Source organism: Malaya genurostris, chromosome 3 (assembly GCF_030247185.1).
Source record: "Malaya genurostris strain Urasoe2022 chromosome 3, Malgen_1.1, whole genome shotgun sequence".
Lineage (NCBI taxonomy): Eukaryota > Metazoa > Arthropoda > Insecta > Diptera > Culicidae > Malaya > Malaya genurostris.
The window spans coordinates 186,843,671-186,857,937 of NC_080572.1; the positions used below are offsets into that span (position 1 = coordinate 186,843,671).

At 39.2% G+C, this 14,267-nt stretch overlaps 1 protein-coding gene across 5 annotated transcripts in view; it reads right to left on the minus strand.

Annotated features, from left to right (window-relative positions):
• LOC131439090 (uncharacterized) overlaps window positions 1–13,561 on the minus strand; it is a 607,248-nt gene extending 593,687 nt beyond the window's left edge. For 4 of the 5 annotated variants that reach the window (XM_058609699.1, XM_058609698.1, XM_058609697.1 and 1 more), the window contains exon 1: window positions 12,435–13,561. The gene's annotated coding sequence lies outside the window, so the exon portion shown is untranslated. The remainder of the gene's footprint in view (window positions 1–12,434) is intronic. The other variant, XM_058609700.1, reaches the window with a different exon arrangement.
• Between the last annotated feature and the right edge of the window lie 706 nt (window positions 13,562–14,267).

Genomic DNA, 14,267 nt, shown 5'->3' on the forward strand with positions numbered 1-14,267 from the left:
CCATCTTGGAATTCAAAACCACATCAAACATCGTTTTCCGACATGTACTCATCAAATCCGTTCCAGAAATATCCATATTATAAGAGTTTCCAAGGAATATCAATACACCGGAAGTCGCCATCTTGGAATCCAGAACCACATCAAACATCGTTTTCAGACATCTACTCATCAAAACCGTTCCGAAAATACCCCTATTGTAGTAATTGCCATGGAATATAAATGAGCCGAAAATGATTTTCATTGTATGCAAAAACCTCTTTTTACTAAGTAGGCTCTTAAAAATAGTTTACGTTATTTGGGATTTGGTTCGTAAAAAGAGGTAACGTAAAAAAAGTTTACGTAAACGGAGGTTTGGGTGTAGTGTACTAATGTATTCTCTGAATTTATCTTCACTGCATTCATTGAAGAGAGAAGTGTTCAATAATCTACGACAAGTCGACGCCCAACGGAAAAAGCTAAGATCTGACGAATTAAAAACATTTTTTCGTGAAGGATTTTCATCTTGGTTTCACTTGCATATCAGCTTTTCAGACACTCTATTACTGAGCACTATACTATTTTCCAGCAAAGTGGACGGAACCTTCAATAGTTACAGGTCACAAATCTGAAAATGTACATTCTATTCTGATAATGGAAATTTGAAGGTGAAAGGAAGCCGAAATTTGTTTCGTCCGAGATGTCAGTTTAGACATTACGCAAGTGTTTAGCAAATAGCATCAAATTTACGTCTACCTAGCGGTTGATGTTGAAACGTCAGATCGCGCTAGCAGTTCAACATAAACTGGTACGCACTGATGAGTCGAAGACGAAACGTAAAATTAAAGTATTCTGATATGCTTACCAAAAGCAGTCAAGCGTCTATCGTCAAACGTCTTTACCCTCATTTATAGAAAAGCGATTATCTACCAAAAACTTGATAAGTTACGTTTTCACACAAGTCGACAAACTTGAAAAACAGCATTCGTTGCGTTTCATATAAAGTTGCAACACATTTTGAGTCTGCTTAGGATTTTACTTTGAACTAAGTAGTAGTATAACAGTTCAACATAAACTGATATGTACTCGCGGATCGAAGACGAAACGGGCAATGGAGTTTGAGGTTATGATAATGCATTGAAAACAATCAACAGTTTAAAATTTAAACCGATCCTTTCTTGTAAATTGTTGCGGTCTAGCTGTCCTGTGGCGTTCTTTACTGTATCAAGTACACGCCTTCGACTAGTTTCGTCCGTGGCTACTCGTCGCAGCCACTCAAAACATGGAAACTTCTTAGAGCTCCCTCCACCTTGTCAGTCAAGTTTCCACGCTACGTTCTTATTCTACTTGTAACACCACCGAATCAGATTCAAGAACCATTATCGTATTTAATTAGTCTCTAACACGTGTTCAATAGTAATTTGTAAAAGCATTGTTTACTACGGAACGAACAAAAAAAGTGTACTCTTTTTACTACAAGACACCGAACAAAACCGCCGGGAAGTGCTCTTTCCGCTGGAAGCGCTGCTTATTATTGCTTGTGTAGCCAACATATCAAACAGCTCAAGAAACCCGCACCGAAACATCTGTTCGGCGAACTCACGTAGCACTTTGCGGTCGCGGCATCGCAGTACATGACAGCAACCTATTCATCCGCAGACAATCCGAAAACAAGAATCCATCGAACGCCGAAGTGGAGCGATGAAAGGAAGCCGGAAAAAACCGCGATAATAAAATCGAAAATTGAAAGTAACCCGAATAACACGAGATTTACCGCACACTTCTTGGCTGGTGCCGGCTGTTTGCCATCGGATCCACTATGCAGGAAATATGCTCAACGTAGATTACGGTTCAAAACACAAGACGCGTGTGGGAAGGATATAAAATTCCATCGGACCCGGGCCCCGGCTCCGAACATCTTGATCATCATTCTACTCCAACGCCTCCCCCCCCCCCCCCCTCCCAAAGCAAGCTTATTTGCCTGCTTCCGTGCCGCGTTCAGCTTCGGCTGATAATCAACAGTTCGAGCTATTGTTTTGTCCTCACGAAACAGGACCACTTCTGTGTTAGAATCAACGTAACACGGGATAAAGCGACACGGACACGCACCGACAAATCCTTGGGGGGTTGAGTCTACGCGTGTTGAGCCGGAATGCAAATTCCATCGCGTGGAATTTTCGCTGTAGATCATTTTCCGGTAGCGTTCCGAATTCGGGGCAATGGGAATTCTTAAATGCGAAGAAAAAACACCCTTGAAGTTCAGTGGGACGTATCGATCCGAGGAGTTGTTGTTGCTGGTATGAATCTCATTGATTTGGTGTGTTCTTACTATTTTTACCTATTTTTATATATATAAAAAATAGGTATAGAATTCGCTCAAACTTTCGAAAATTTTTCCGAGGCCCGGAGGGCCGAATGACATATACCAATCGATTCAGCTCGACGAACTGAGCAAATGTCTGTGTGTGTGTCCGTATGTGTGTTGTCAACTAAGAGGTCGAGATCTCAGAGATGGCTGGACCGATTTTCATCAAACTAGTCGCAAATGAAAGGTCTCCCCGTCACCCAAAACGCTATTGAATGGTTTTGAGATCGGATGTTTACTTTTTGAGTTATACAAAGTTTTATGTCAAAATTTTCAGTTTTTTGACAGTATCTGTCACAATTGACCTTGAAAACAGAATATGTTTTCAGACTTAGATTCCGCACGGTAATACCTATCCAACAAGCCATAGATTGTTAAAATCCGTCCATTTTTAACGGTGATATCGAATTTTTTCTGTAAGCGACTTTTCCCCTTTATTCCAGCAGTAGGAGTTTTGAGCGCTGTATGACAAAGAAATGCTTGGGAGCAACGGAAAACACGATTTTTTATACTGTTACATACAATTGTTTCTAAGAACCAAAAGGATTGTGTACAGCATTCTTTTTCATGACATTTAGCCTCGGACCGATTTTGGCACGGCTCGTTTTTGGCAACATAATCGTTTGAATATGACATATATAAACCAGATGATGGCAGAATTTTTTTTAATTATTTTGTTTTAAACTACTTACAGCAATAAATGCTGGAACAACATAACATCCATATACCATTCGAATCAGTTCGTCGAGATCAGCAAATGCGTGTGTGACAAATAACTTCAATTAATTTTCTCGGAAAATTTCTTTTCTACAAATTCAGATTCATACGAAAAGTCGTATGCTCCCAAACAAAGTTCCTGCATTATGTTTGGTTCCGACCTCTGGTTTCGGAACTACAGGATGATATGTGAAACGAAATCAAAATTGTGTAACTCATTTTTCTTGAAGATGGCTGAACCGATCTAAGATGCAAATGAAATCTAAGAATCATCTAAGATTCAAATGAAAAGTTTCAAAGTTCTATAAAACATCTTGCTTTTCAGTCAGATCCAACTTCCGGTTTCGGGGATTGTATAAAAATGTCTATTCCACATAATTTAATCAGGTTTATCGGGTTAGCAGATTTGGATAGTCGATAAAAAAAATTAACTTTTTTCAGTTTTAGTGGTATTCAGTTGTCGATCAGAAGGCACCTAAAAATTTAATTCGTGCTATGATCTCTCAAAGATGTCTTAACTGATTTTCAAATGTTTTGAAACAAATGTAAAGTGTACAGCTACTCAGGTGAATTTATCTGACTTCGGCCATACCGCTTTTAGAATTCCGGTTCCAGTATAAAATCGTTTCTCAAAGCTCAATCGTTTTCTCAAAAAAAGCCTAATCAAATTTCAGAAACAAAAATTTTAATTAAAACAAACTTATATACAAAAATTAATTATTTTATCCAATTATGACTTCCGGTTCTCGAATTACATGATGATGAATTTTTAAAATTCAAACCGATATAGAAGATGACAATCCCGAAAAGCTTCAAAGTTGAACTCAAAACTGTTGTAATTTATTCGTCATATGGCCATACGAATCGGTTTGGGTTATGCTGGTTCCTGAATACCGGCTCTGGAAGTACCTTAAATTACCGTAAACTCTAGAGTGGAACTTACATATCATGGCATGTTTAATCGATTATCACACTTCTAGATTCAAATTCGATCCGATTTGCAGTTTTGACATTACAGAGTAATGAGTGATTAAAATCTCAAATTGTCGCTTAAAACGACGGTCATTAAAATAATGTCATGAAAACTTAAACACCGAAGAATATTCATGCAAAAAACACATGCGGATTGATAAAAATAGGTATCATCTCACTGCTAGGTGGATTAAACACGTTTTTTCTGATCGATTTGGTGGGTCTTGAAGTTTTTGTTTTGTTGTGTTGTTAGCAAACTTTTTCGAATCAGTTGGGGGTTTACACAAGAAATGTGCGTCAATGCGCATCGATTTCTTTCTTGAACTTTCAAACCTAATTGTATGATAAAAATGATGTTGCTCTTTGGCAAAATATAATCTTATGGTTTACCGATGATTTTTCCATTCATGTTCAGTTTCAGAAAAGAAGATAACGCGTTTTGCATAAAGAGCAATAAAACCTATTTTGTGCTTAAGCATTTGAAAAAATGCAATCTTTCCCATGCAATTTTGTTTCTCCAGACTAGAAAACGTTTTTGACTCCAATACACTATACTCCGTCCGGCATTTTTTCAGATTTTGACAAATTTTAAACAGCCAAACTACCGAACATTCTCATTCCACAGATATATCTCGATGAACATTAGAAAAGGTCCCAAGTGCAAATGACAGTTTCTCTTGATTTACTTTCTCTTTCAATTATTACGGCAAATTTCAGTCATTTCCCACCAATTTTACAGTGCATATCGAAAGTTGATGGTTTTTGCTATAATCCTATGTGAAGTGTTAGATGCAAAGATTGCTGATTGGACCGTAATACTCGAAAAAGAACGTAAACAAATAGAAACTGTCATTCGCACTTAGGACCTTTTTTCATGTTTGTCTTCATATCTGCAAAAATAAACATTTGTTGGCAGCAGTACCTTGAGGCAAAGATGCCAGGTAAAAATTTCTGCATTTAGCAAGTATGTCTTTCATTCTATAAAAAGTATGATACGCTAAACTGACTTGACGAACAAAAGAAGGTCGCGGCAAAGTCTATTAATTTTGACGAAAGTCTGCGAAAAACTAAAGACTGTCCCAGATAGTATGGACGCAACCAAAAACCGCTGACATTTCGCAATGATTCAGAATTTGTCAATTTTTATGGCTGCGTCCTGTTGTTTACACTCTTCTCTAACCACTTGTGCAGTTGTTTATTCGTTTCCATTAGTTTGTTTCGAAATGCGTGGACTTTCACCAGAACAACGTCGGAAAATTGTGTACAAATGGTGCACAGAACGCGGACTGTCACTAAGAAAGATAGCAAAAATGGAAGCAGTAAGTGAAAAAGCCGTGCGAAATGCAATCAGGAAGTTCGGTGAGGATAACACCTTTGAGGATAACCAAAAACGGGTCAAACAAAGGTCCTGCTAACCCTCAGTTCGATAAACGTATACTGAAGGCGTTCGAGTAAAAGAAGGAGGTTTCAGTTCGGGATGTGGCCGAAAAAGTCAAATGTTCTTCGCGCTAAAGAACGTTTGAATCTTCGAACCTATAAGAAGCAGAAACAACCAAAACGTAGTCCGTAACAAGAAGCATCGATCAGGCCGAGGGTTCGAAAGCTGTACAATACGATTCTTGCTGGAAATTTGAACTGCATAATCATGGACGACGACACCTATGCGAAAATCGATTACAAATCCTTGCCGGGACCACAATATTATACGGTGCGAGAAGGGCAAGTGTTAAAGCAGTCCGAGACATAGATTGAAGTCGAAAAATTTGGTAAGAAAGCTATGGTCAGGCAAGCAATTTGTAGCTGCGGTACGATTTCGAAACCCTTCATCACCACTGCTTCAATGAGCAGCGAAACATACATCAAGGAATGTTTACAAAAAACGACTTCTACCCATGATTCGAAGCCACAAGGATTATGTTGCCTTCCGGCCAGATCTTGCTTCTTGCCACTACTCGAAATCAACGGTAGAATGGTATACTACCAAAAATGTCACTTTCGTCCCAAAAGACATGAATCCACCAAATTGCCCACAACTTCGACCAATTGAGGAATTTTGGGCATTAACGAAGGCACATCTTAGGAAACATGTCTCGGCAGCCGAAACCATTCAACAGTTCGAAAAAGATTGGAAAAAAGTGTCAAAACTTGTCGCCAAGAAGTCTGTACGGAATTTAATTAGAAACGTTCGCAAGAAGGTGCGCCAGCTAGTCTACAATGGCTAAGTAGCAAATGTTGAGAATAATATTCTGTTGTTGTAGCATATCAGCAGATCGAATAAAAATTGAATATCTAACACTTGTGAATTATTTACAGCGAAATCAAAGTGCGTCCATGCTTTCTGGGACAGTCTTTAGATTTCCAAAAGTCGGCACAACAAAAAATCTCTGCAACACTATGTACGAAATCTGCAGATTTGAAGACAAACCTGCAGATCTGGCAACTCTGCCTTGAGGTACCGCTGTTATGAAATGTTAATTTTATTTAAAAAATCGGCAGTTTTTCAAAGAAGGGCGAATCTACACTCAAGCAAATTGAGTAGTAAAAATCATAAGGCAAATCTTATGATGCATCAAAAATCACCAAAATCATAATTTCATAAGATTAATATGAACAATATACCTCTGCAACATACATCTCATCTATCACTATATTAGTTTTCATACGAACAACATATGAACTCCACAATATATGAGAGAAGTTATGTTTGTTATAGAAATTTCGCACAATATTCCTAAAAAGTTCGTATGAATTTCATAAGGCGTTTTATTGGAATTCCAATTTTCGTGATTTCATAAGGCGGCCTTATGATTCGCTTACGATATTCTTGTGGCTAAAAACCATACGAAATCATTATGAAATTCCATATATTTTTTGCCTGAGTGTAACATTGACAGCAAATGGAGAAAAACGTCGATGAATGTTTCGACTTTTGTTTTAAATCCTATTTAGAAATTATCGTATATTATCAGATCAATTTTTGATTAGTCGATGAACTGGTTGTTTGTTTTTAAAAAGCATGCAAATTTTACCACTTTGCTTCTATATCCACTGAATAAATCAACATGAAAAGAGTTTCGCCCATTTTCACTCTATTTACTTTTATGCTTCCTGTCTGAATTATGAGGTTACACCCTTGCGCACTTTTCGTGAAATTGGTTCGTTTTCGCGACTACGACAAATCTGCGGGTAACTTTATCGTCTCATTTACTATTTTCAGTAGTAAAAGGTTCGGAAACCATCTAAAATAAAGAAAATAAGTAGTTTCGCCCATCCTTACTAGCAATTGAAGTATCGCACTGTTTGTTGGCATGAAACACGAAGGCCGAAACTCACGTAAACAAACGGAATGACAGTTTCGCCGTTTATAGTTCTTTGTATTACTAAGATTGAGATTTTTGTAGAATCCGAATTTTTAGACGAAATTGCAGGATTTTAAAGCATTTATTGGTAGGTGAGAGAAACTCAATTTGTTTACTTTTGTAAGATTCGCCCTTCTTTGAAAAACAGCTGAAATCAGCTAACGAGGATGGAACAGCTGACATCGACAAACCAATTTAAGTGTGTAAGCTGCGTGAAAGGCGAGCTCACACTCTTACCAGCCGCTACCTAATTTTGGGTAGAAATATACTCAAATTCAACTAAAGTGCATGTCTTCTTACCTCAAACCTGATAAAAGCCAGCATAAGCATCAAGTTATCGACCAATTAGTTTACTTTCTTCTATCAGTAAACTTTTTGAAAAATATATCCTATTGAGAATGATGTCTCACACGGAAAGACCGAAATCAGCATTTTGGCGAAAAAATTAGTTAATTTTCTGATTTTAGTTAGTTATTTTTTTGAGACAACTAAAAAAATCTTACTTTTGCTAATTTAGATTTTCTAATTCTAATACCCTTAGCAAAAATAAAATATTTGTTAAAATGGCTATTTTTTTATTTGAATTCACCAATTAAACGTGCTGTCATTTCTTAACTAAAGCACACTTCATTTCTATTCAACTATTTTTTTAGTTGAATTAGAGAAATAAAACGTTGTTTTCAACCAATATAAATGGTTGAATTGGCTTCTGCAATTTGCAGCTACATGGCGCTCTGTTACCGAGAAAATGTTAACACCGTAATGACTATTAGCCACTAGATGGCACTACTACTACTAAAATTTTCAGTCACGATTGTATTTTCTATATTTGCAGGTTTAAATACGATGTTGTATTGGAGAAAAAGACATAAACAAAACATAAACTTCTTTTTGAAATTTTTCCTTTTATATCGCTGTTTTTTTCATACGACTTCGCGAAATCGACTGAAAACTTTGAGCACTCGGAAAACAAAAACCGAATGCAAGTAGTACACCGGACGGCGTATCCCGGAAGTTTGGAAGATATAAAAACATCATTTGACATATACAATTAGAGTGCAACATTCGAAACTCACTTCGCTGTTCCGCGTAAAAACATTATCACGCACAATCGCTTCAAATGCGCACAAATTCTGAATAAATATACTTTCCACTAAGAGTTTACGTCATTTTTACAAATCAGTTTAGAAATTTATATATGAATATATCGTAACACATCCGAAAAATATCTAAACAATTTGCAAGCAGTTTCAATAAGACTGTCCTATTTAACTTTTTAATGAATTGTTTTGCTTTGACACTTCTCATGAGTTTTTGGCTAATAAACTTGTTAATAGAACCCATTTCATTTTTGTTTTCTTTTTACTGTCCTTCAGTAATGATGGTGATAGATAAATAGAAACAAATTTTCTGATTTTAATAACAAAATTAGTTGTCAAAAAGAATTTCGTGTTGCATTGAAATATTGCTGGTTTGTGTCCAGGATATTCGCCAACTAAACACGTTCCCTAAAAATAAGAGTTTTTTTTGTTGTTAAAATCAACTAATTCAAAAACCGTAATACGAATTAGGCGCAGAGCTAATTTCGGTCGTTCCGTGTAGAAGGCTGTCTCCAACTTTCGTGCATACTTCCACGTTTTCGTTCGGCACGTCAGAAAAGACATTGCACTCCGTTGCAAAACAAAAAGTGTTCTGTAAGTAGCAGAAACTTTACGTCTGCTTAGCGGTTCAAATTGAACTGCTGAGTTTAGCACTAAACAGTTCAATTTGAACAGCTTTGCACTGATGAGTCAAAGACGAAACGTAAAAAGCAATAAAAACGGTTATGTGCCCTAGCACAAAATTTGGCTAACCCCTGAATAAATTGTTATCATTCCTACGCAACCATAACGCTCCCCCGCTATTCTGGCATAATTTGGCATCTTGTCACTACGCCAAAGTGGTCTTGGAATGGTATAGCGAACGTTTTACCGAAAAAGGCTAATCCACCTAGCGAGTGGTATTGAGTTCTCGTGAAGAGAAAATTCTCTCAATATAAACAAAAAGCTACAACTAGAGAATAGTTTTGAAAATCATGGTGAAAAGCAGCTAAATCGATTGCAGAGAAGTCTGTACGGACCCTAATGGCTGGAGTAAATTCCAAAGTTCGTAGTTTCTTCATGCAGCCTGATTAAGTAACTGTAGATAGTTTTAAGATGACTAATAATGCCCAATTAAGTTAATAAAAATGCACCTTAGATTGAACTAACAGCAAATTAGTTTTATTTCAAATTTAATCTGTTCAGATTATATCGCGAACAAGCCTTTAAACCAGATATTAACAAAAGAACATTGTCTCATTATGGATGATGGGACGTACATGAAAGCAGAATTTCGGCAGCTCCCGAGTCACATGGTTTTTACCACTCATCATAAGTTTTGTGTCCCAGAAGATGTTAGAAAGTAGAAGATGCCCAAGTTTACCAAAAAAATCCATGATCTACAAAGCAATTTGCTCGTATTGTAAGCAAAACATTACATTCATGACAACCGATGGGACGATCAATGGGCAGGTATAAATATACACACTTAGAACAAATCGTGTAAATTTACGTCGTTTTAGATGTACATAGAAGGTAGCGTCGTAATTCACTTAAATTTACATTTCAAAGCATGTAGAGATAAGTCATATCTTCAACTTCACAGTTAATTTGGCTGAAATTTACATCGATACAGACACAAACAATATGTTTACATGTTAATAGATGTAATATTGTGTCATCACCGAAGAAATTACGGCATGTTTGAATTTACGTCAAGTGTAAGTTTTAATTTTCCTAAGCGTGTAAGCATACCTCCAACAGCGTCTACTTCCACTTCTACTTAGGTCACCCATTGGTCCCACGCTATTCTGATCGGTTTAGCCTCGTGCCAAAAGATGTTTTGGAGTGGTATGAGGCTACAGAGGGAATCTTTATGCCGAAAGAATTCAAACCCCTTGAACGTGACGGAACTGCGGCTAATTGAAAAGTATTGGACCATCATGAAGCAGACGCTTCGGAAACATCCTGAAGTTGCCATCAGATCGCAAGCGTCACGCGAAGCGTTAAGACGCGCGTGCGAGCTAGTTACATTTGGTCAAAGCAAACCTGCCTAACTGAATGTGATGCATTATCAGTACATTGCATTGAATCACTCTGGCTGAGGAACTAAAATCAGAGGAAAAAAAATTGTATTCCACCCAAAAAAAAATTGTTGATCCGAACGTTGTACAAGACCTTATGGATAATGTTAAGAGAAAAGTTCGTACATTTGGTTAAGGTATTGCAATTAAATAAAACGATCATGGAAAAAGTTAAGTAATATCTTTGATTTGAAGCCCCGAAATTTTGGAGATGAACTGTTGAATAGGTGAATTTTGTCGAATAGTTTTTTTGTGATCCAATTTGATTCCGTACACCATTTCTGGAGATACTGATAGTGATTATCATACTAGAGTACAGTATTATTTGCGTTAAAATTATTCTGTTCTATGTAATATAAATTCAGATGAAAAAAATTGTACTCTATAATTATAAACCAACAAAATAGTTCCTCAATCAAAAGACTCGATTCCAAACAAATAGTTAATAGTACGGTCTAGGATAACACGTATACCATTATCCCGAATTTTCTGCTTCATCGACGTAAATCCAGCTCCAGCACGGACCATTAAAACTCCCTATACTGTCCCCATTATACAAAATTTAACTGCGGCAGAAATGTGCCTCTAATTTATGACTTCGAAATGTCTTTCCGCTCAATAAAAAAAAATTCAGCACAACTTCTTTCTCCGTGAATCACTGCGCTTTTTATAACCCCCGACGTGCCAAAACATATGAAAAATTCTGCCTGCCTCTTCGTAATCGTCACCCGCCAAGCAGGACTATTCCGGGCAATCCAGTCAATAAACACCCGCTAGCTCTACATTCAGCCACAGATACACGCAATTCCAATCCAATCCGTGGCATCCCATGCTCATTCATCATCAGTGGTGCTCGAATCATGACACAGACACATCCTACATACCGCACATTTTTCCGATTCCAATGTCAAGAACCTTCGCTTCTTACCGCCCCTTTCTTCGCTGTCCAACCCCGGAGGACGGCGGACGGCGTAGCAACGGCCGGGAAGGATGTAAGCGAAATTCACTTTACCAAACACAGCATTTCTTTTCACTTCATTCACGCTGCTTTCACTTCTCATACACCCACCGCTCCGGGTGGCCATGTCCCCCCATCGGGCACGGAAAAGGGGTACGAAAGCACGTTCATGCAACTTCCGCTCAAGTAGGCACCATCGACGAAACAACGCGCCTGTATTTAGATCACTTGGTGACCACCAGCAGGGGAGAGAATATGTGGCAACCATAGCAACCGCCCATTGCCACCCACCGAGAACCGTGCAATAAATCGGAATGGACGGAAAGGCAACGGGACGGCTGGTGGGGATGGTTTGCCTTTGCTTACACCGAATCAACTTTCTCAATCATAATTGACGCTGATGGAACAAACAGCGAAGCCCCGGGACAGCAGAATCGCTAGCAAACCCTGACTGTGCCATATGCTCCAAATGGATAAACCATGGACGCCGTCATCCGCTGGATGCAGAAGCGTACAGCCCAGATCTTATGTTATATCTCATCTGACACAAATTATTACGGGCATAGATTTTAGCTGCTTCTGCTACCACTGCTGCTACTGTTACAACTACTTGCCGGCGATAGTGATTTCTCTTTTCTTGCTGAACTGATTACATGCCGATTGGCGTACACTTCCTCCCTAGCAATGCACCGAAAACCCGATAATCCAACTGGTTCCACATTCTTCGAATTTTCACAACTCACTTTGTTTTGTTGACAGGTTATCGACGGACAATCGACAATCGAGGCTGATTGGCATATCATTGGCATAATCACTCTTCATTTCGTTTGTGACCACTTTCTTCTCCGGCGACCCGAGGAAAAGCTTCGCTCGGCGCTCAATCGAACAAAATTTTGTTCCGTTGCACGTTTGCACAATATTTACCTTGGGAAAACCACACTCACTGACTGTATCCCTCCGGTGAACTCGATCAACCGATGCACCGTGATTCACCTTGCAGGTTTCAGGGCCCTTGTGTGAGCCAATGTTAACCGTGGCAACCTGCAGACCTACAGGGAGCACACCGGAATTCCAAAACCCGCAAGCACGTACACCCCGAACAATCCGCGTGTAATACAGTCACAACAAAAGAGAAAACCGACAGAGAAAGAGAGAGCGAGAGAAAGAGAGTGAGTGTGAGCATTAATTTCTCTGCCTGCTTCTCTCGTCAAGTCGTCTGTCCGTGGTGCCTTTATCACTTCGTCGTTCAACTGTGTGACGTACGAATCAGTCAACCCGAGACGTGTGTGTATGGCTGTAGTAACGCAGAGACCGAAAAAAAACTTCACTTTTGCATATTCGTTCTTATTATATGTCTAAACATTTGTATACACCTAGAGCTTCGGTTTTGCGAGATGTCAAAACTGGTTGCCCGTCGAGGGATCTCCACCGAATGCTGGGACGTTGCACGGACCCTCACAATCCACTAGCAGAGCTATTTATCTGTCACAGCGATGTGTTGTATCACCTACATTGCTTTCAACTTTCCAAGGGGAGCACCTTGACTGCACACACGTACGTAGCTCTCGGAGATCACCTTGTATGGGTTTCCAGGTGTGGGCCAATTGATTTTCTTACTGATCTTGGTCCCTACACGGTCGGCTGTCACCCTAGCACCGAAACGCTCCCACCACCCACTTCAGGATTTCACGATTAGAACAGCTCACAGAATCCGTTTACTTTTGCGATACAAATAAACTCCACACTTCGGAGGTAGCAATCTGAGGATGGCCCTACCGAATCTTCGAGACACGCACATGTATTTTTAACTCCACTCGACTGGCTAGCAGCATAGATTTCACACTCGATAACCGAACAGTGACAAGGCAATCGACGGATGCAGTCCTCTAAAAATCACAGCAGCAAACTTTTTTTTTCTTCACTGCTCCCTGTGTACTTTTCCACACCTCATCTATGTAGAGCAAAAAGTAAACCGTAATCGCGAATCGCGTACCGCGTACTGAAAATCCTCTGTCCTACGTTCAGCTTGGTCGAGCTAATACTGAGCCTGAAGAACACACAGTCGCGCTGTCAGTGAGCAAATTTTTGGAGTATGCATATCTTTCGCTCGTAGCTCACGGCACCAACACACCCACACCGGGAGCTCGGCCAGAACCATGACAACACGAACACCCGCCCAGGGGTGTCCTGTTTTGACGGGGATCCGTCGCACTCTGTATTGGTGTCCCCACAAGCTCCGAAAGCACCAACACCGATCTTCGCAGACAGCACCACGCCGATCGATAATAAATTATGGAAAATGTTGATCTCGCTCTCTATCTCTGTCTCTCTGTCTCTTCGGTCGTCACCGAGCTACATAACAACAAATGCTCGCACGTATGCGTGTACTCGCAATTTATGTTGCTTTTGGGGTTTGGGCAGAAACAAACTACCACTCTCCTGCTCTCTCAGTTTCTCTGTCCGTAACAGAAAAAAAGCATATGGCTCCAATTCGCTCACCGTTGTGCATATGCACAACGAGCGGTGCGTTTGAAGTTGGTAATTTTTGAAAAAAATTACAGTACACGAACGAACTCCTAACCGAAAAGTTCTCTTCCTCTTTTCCGTCTCGTCTACGACTTTTCGATCGAATGCAGTTCATATTGAACTAGTGGTACATCTCGTCAGTTCAACTACAATCGTTGAGAAAATACAAAGGTTGCACTAATGAGTATCACATTTTCAACGATTGTAAAACACCGCAACGGCTTTCCTAAT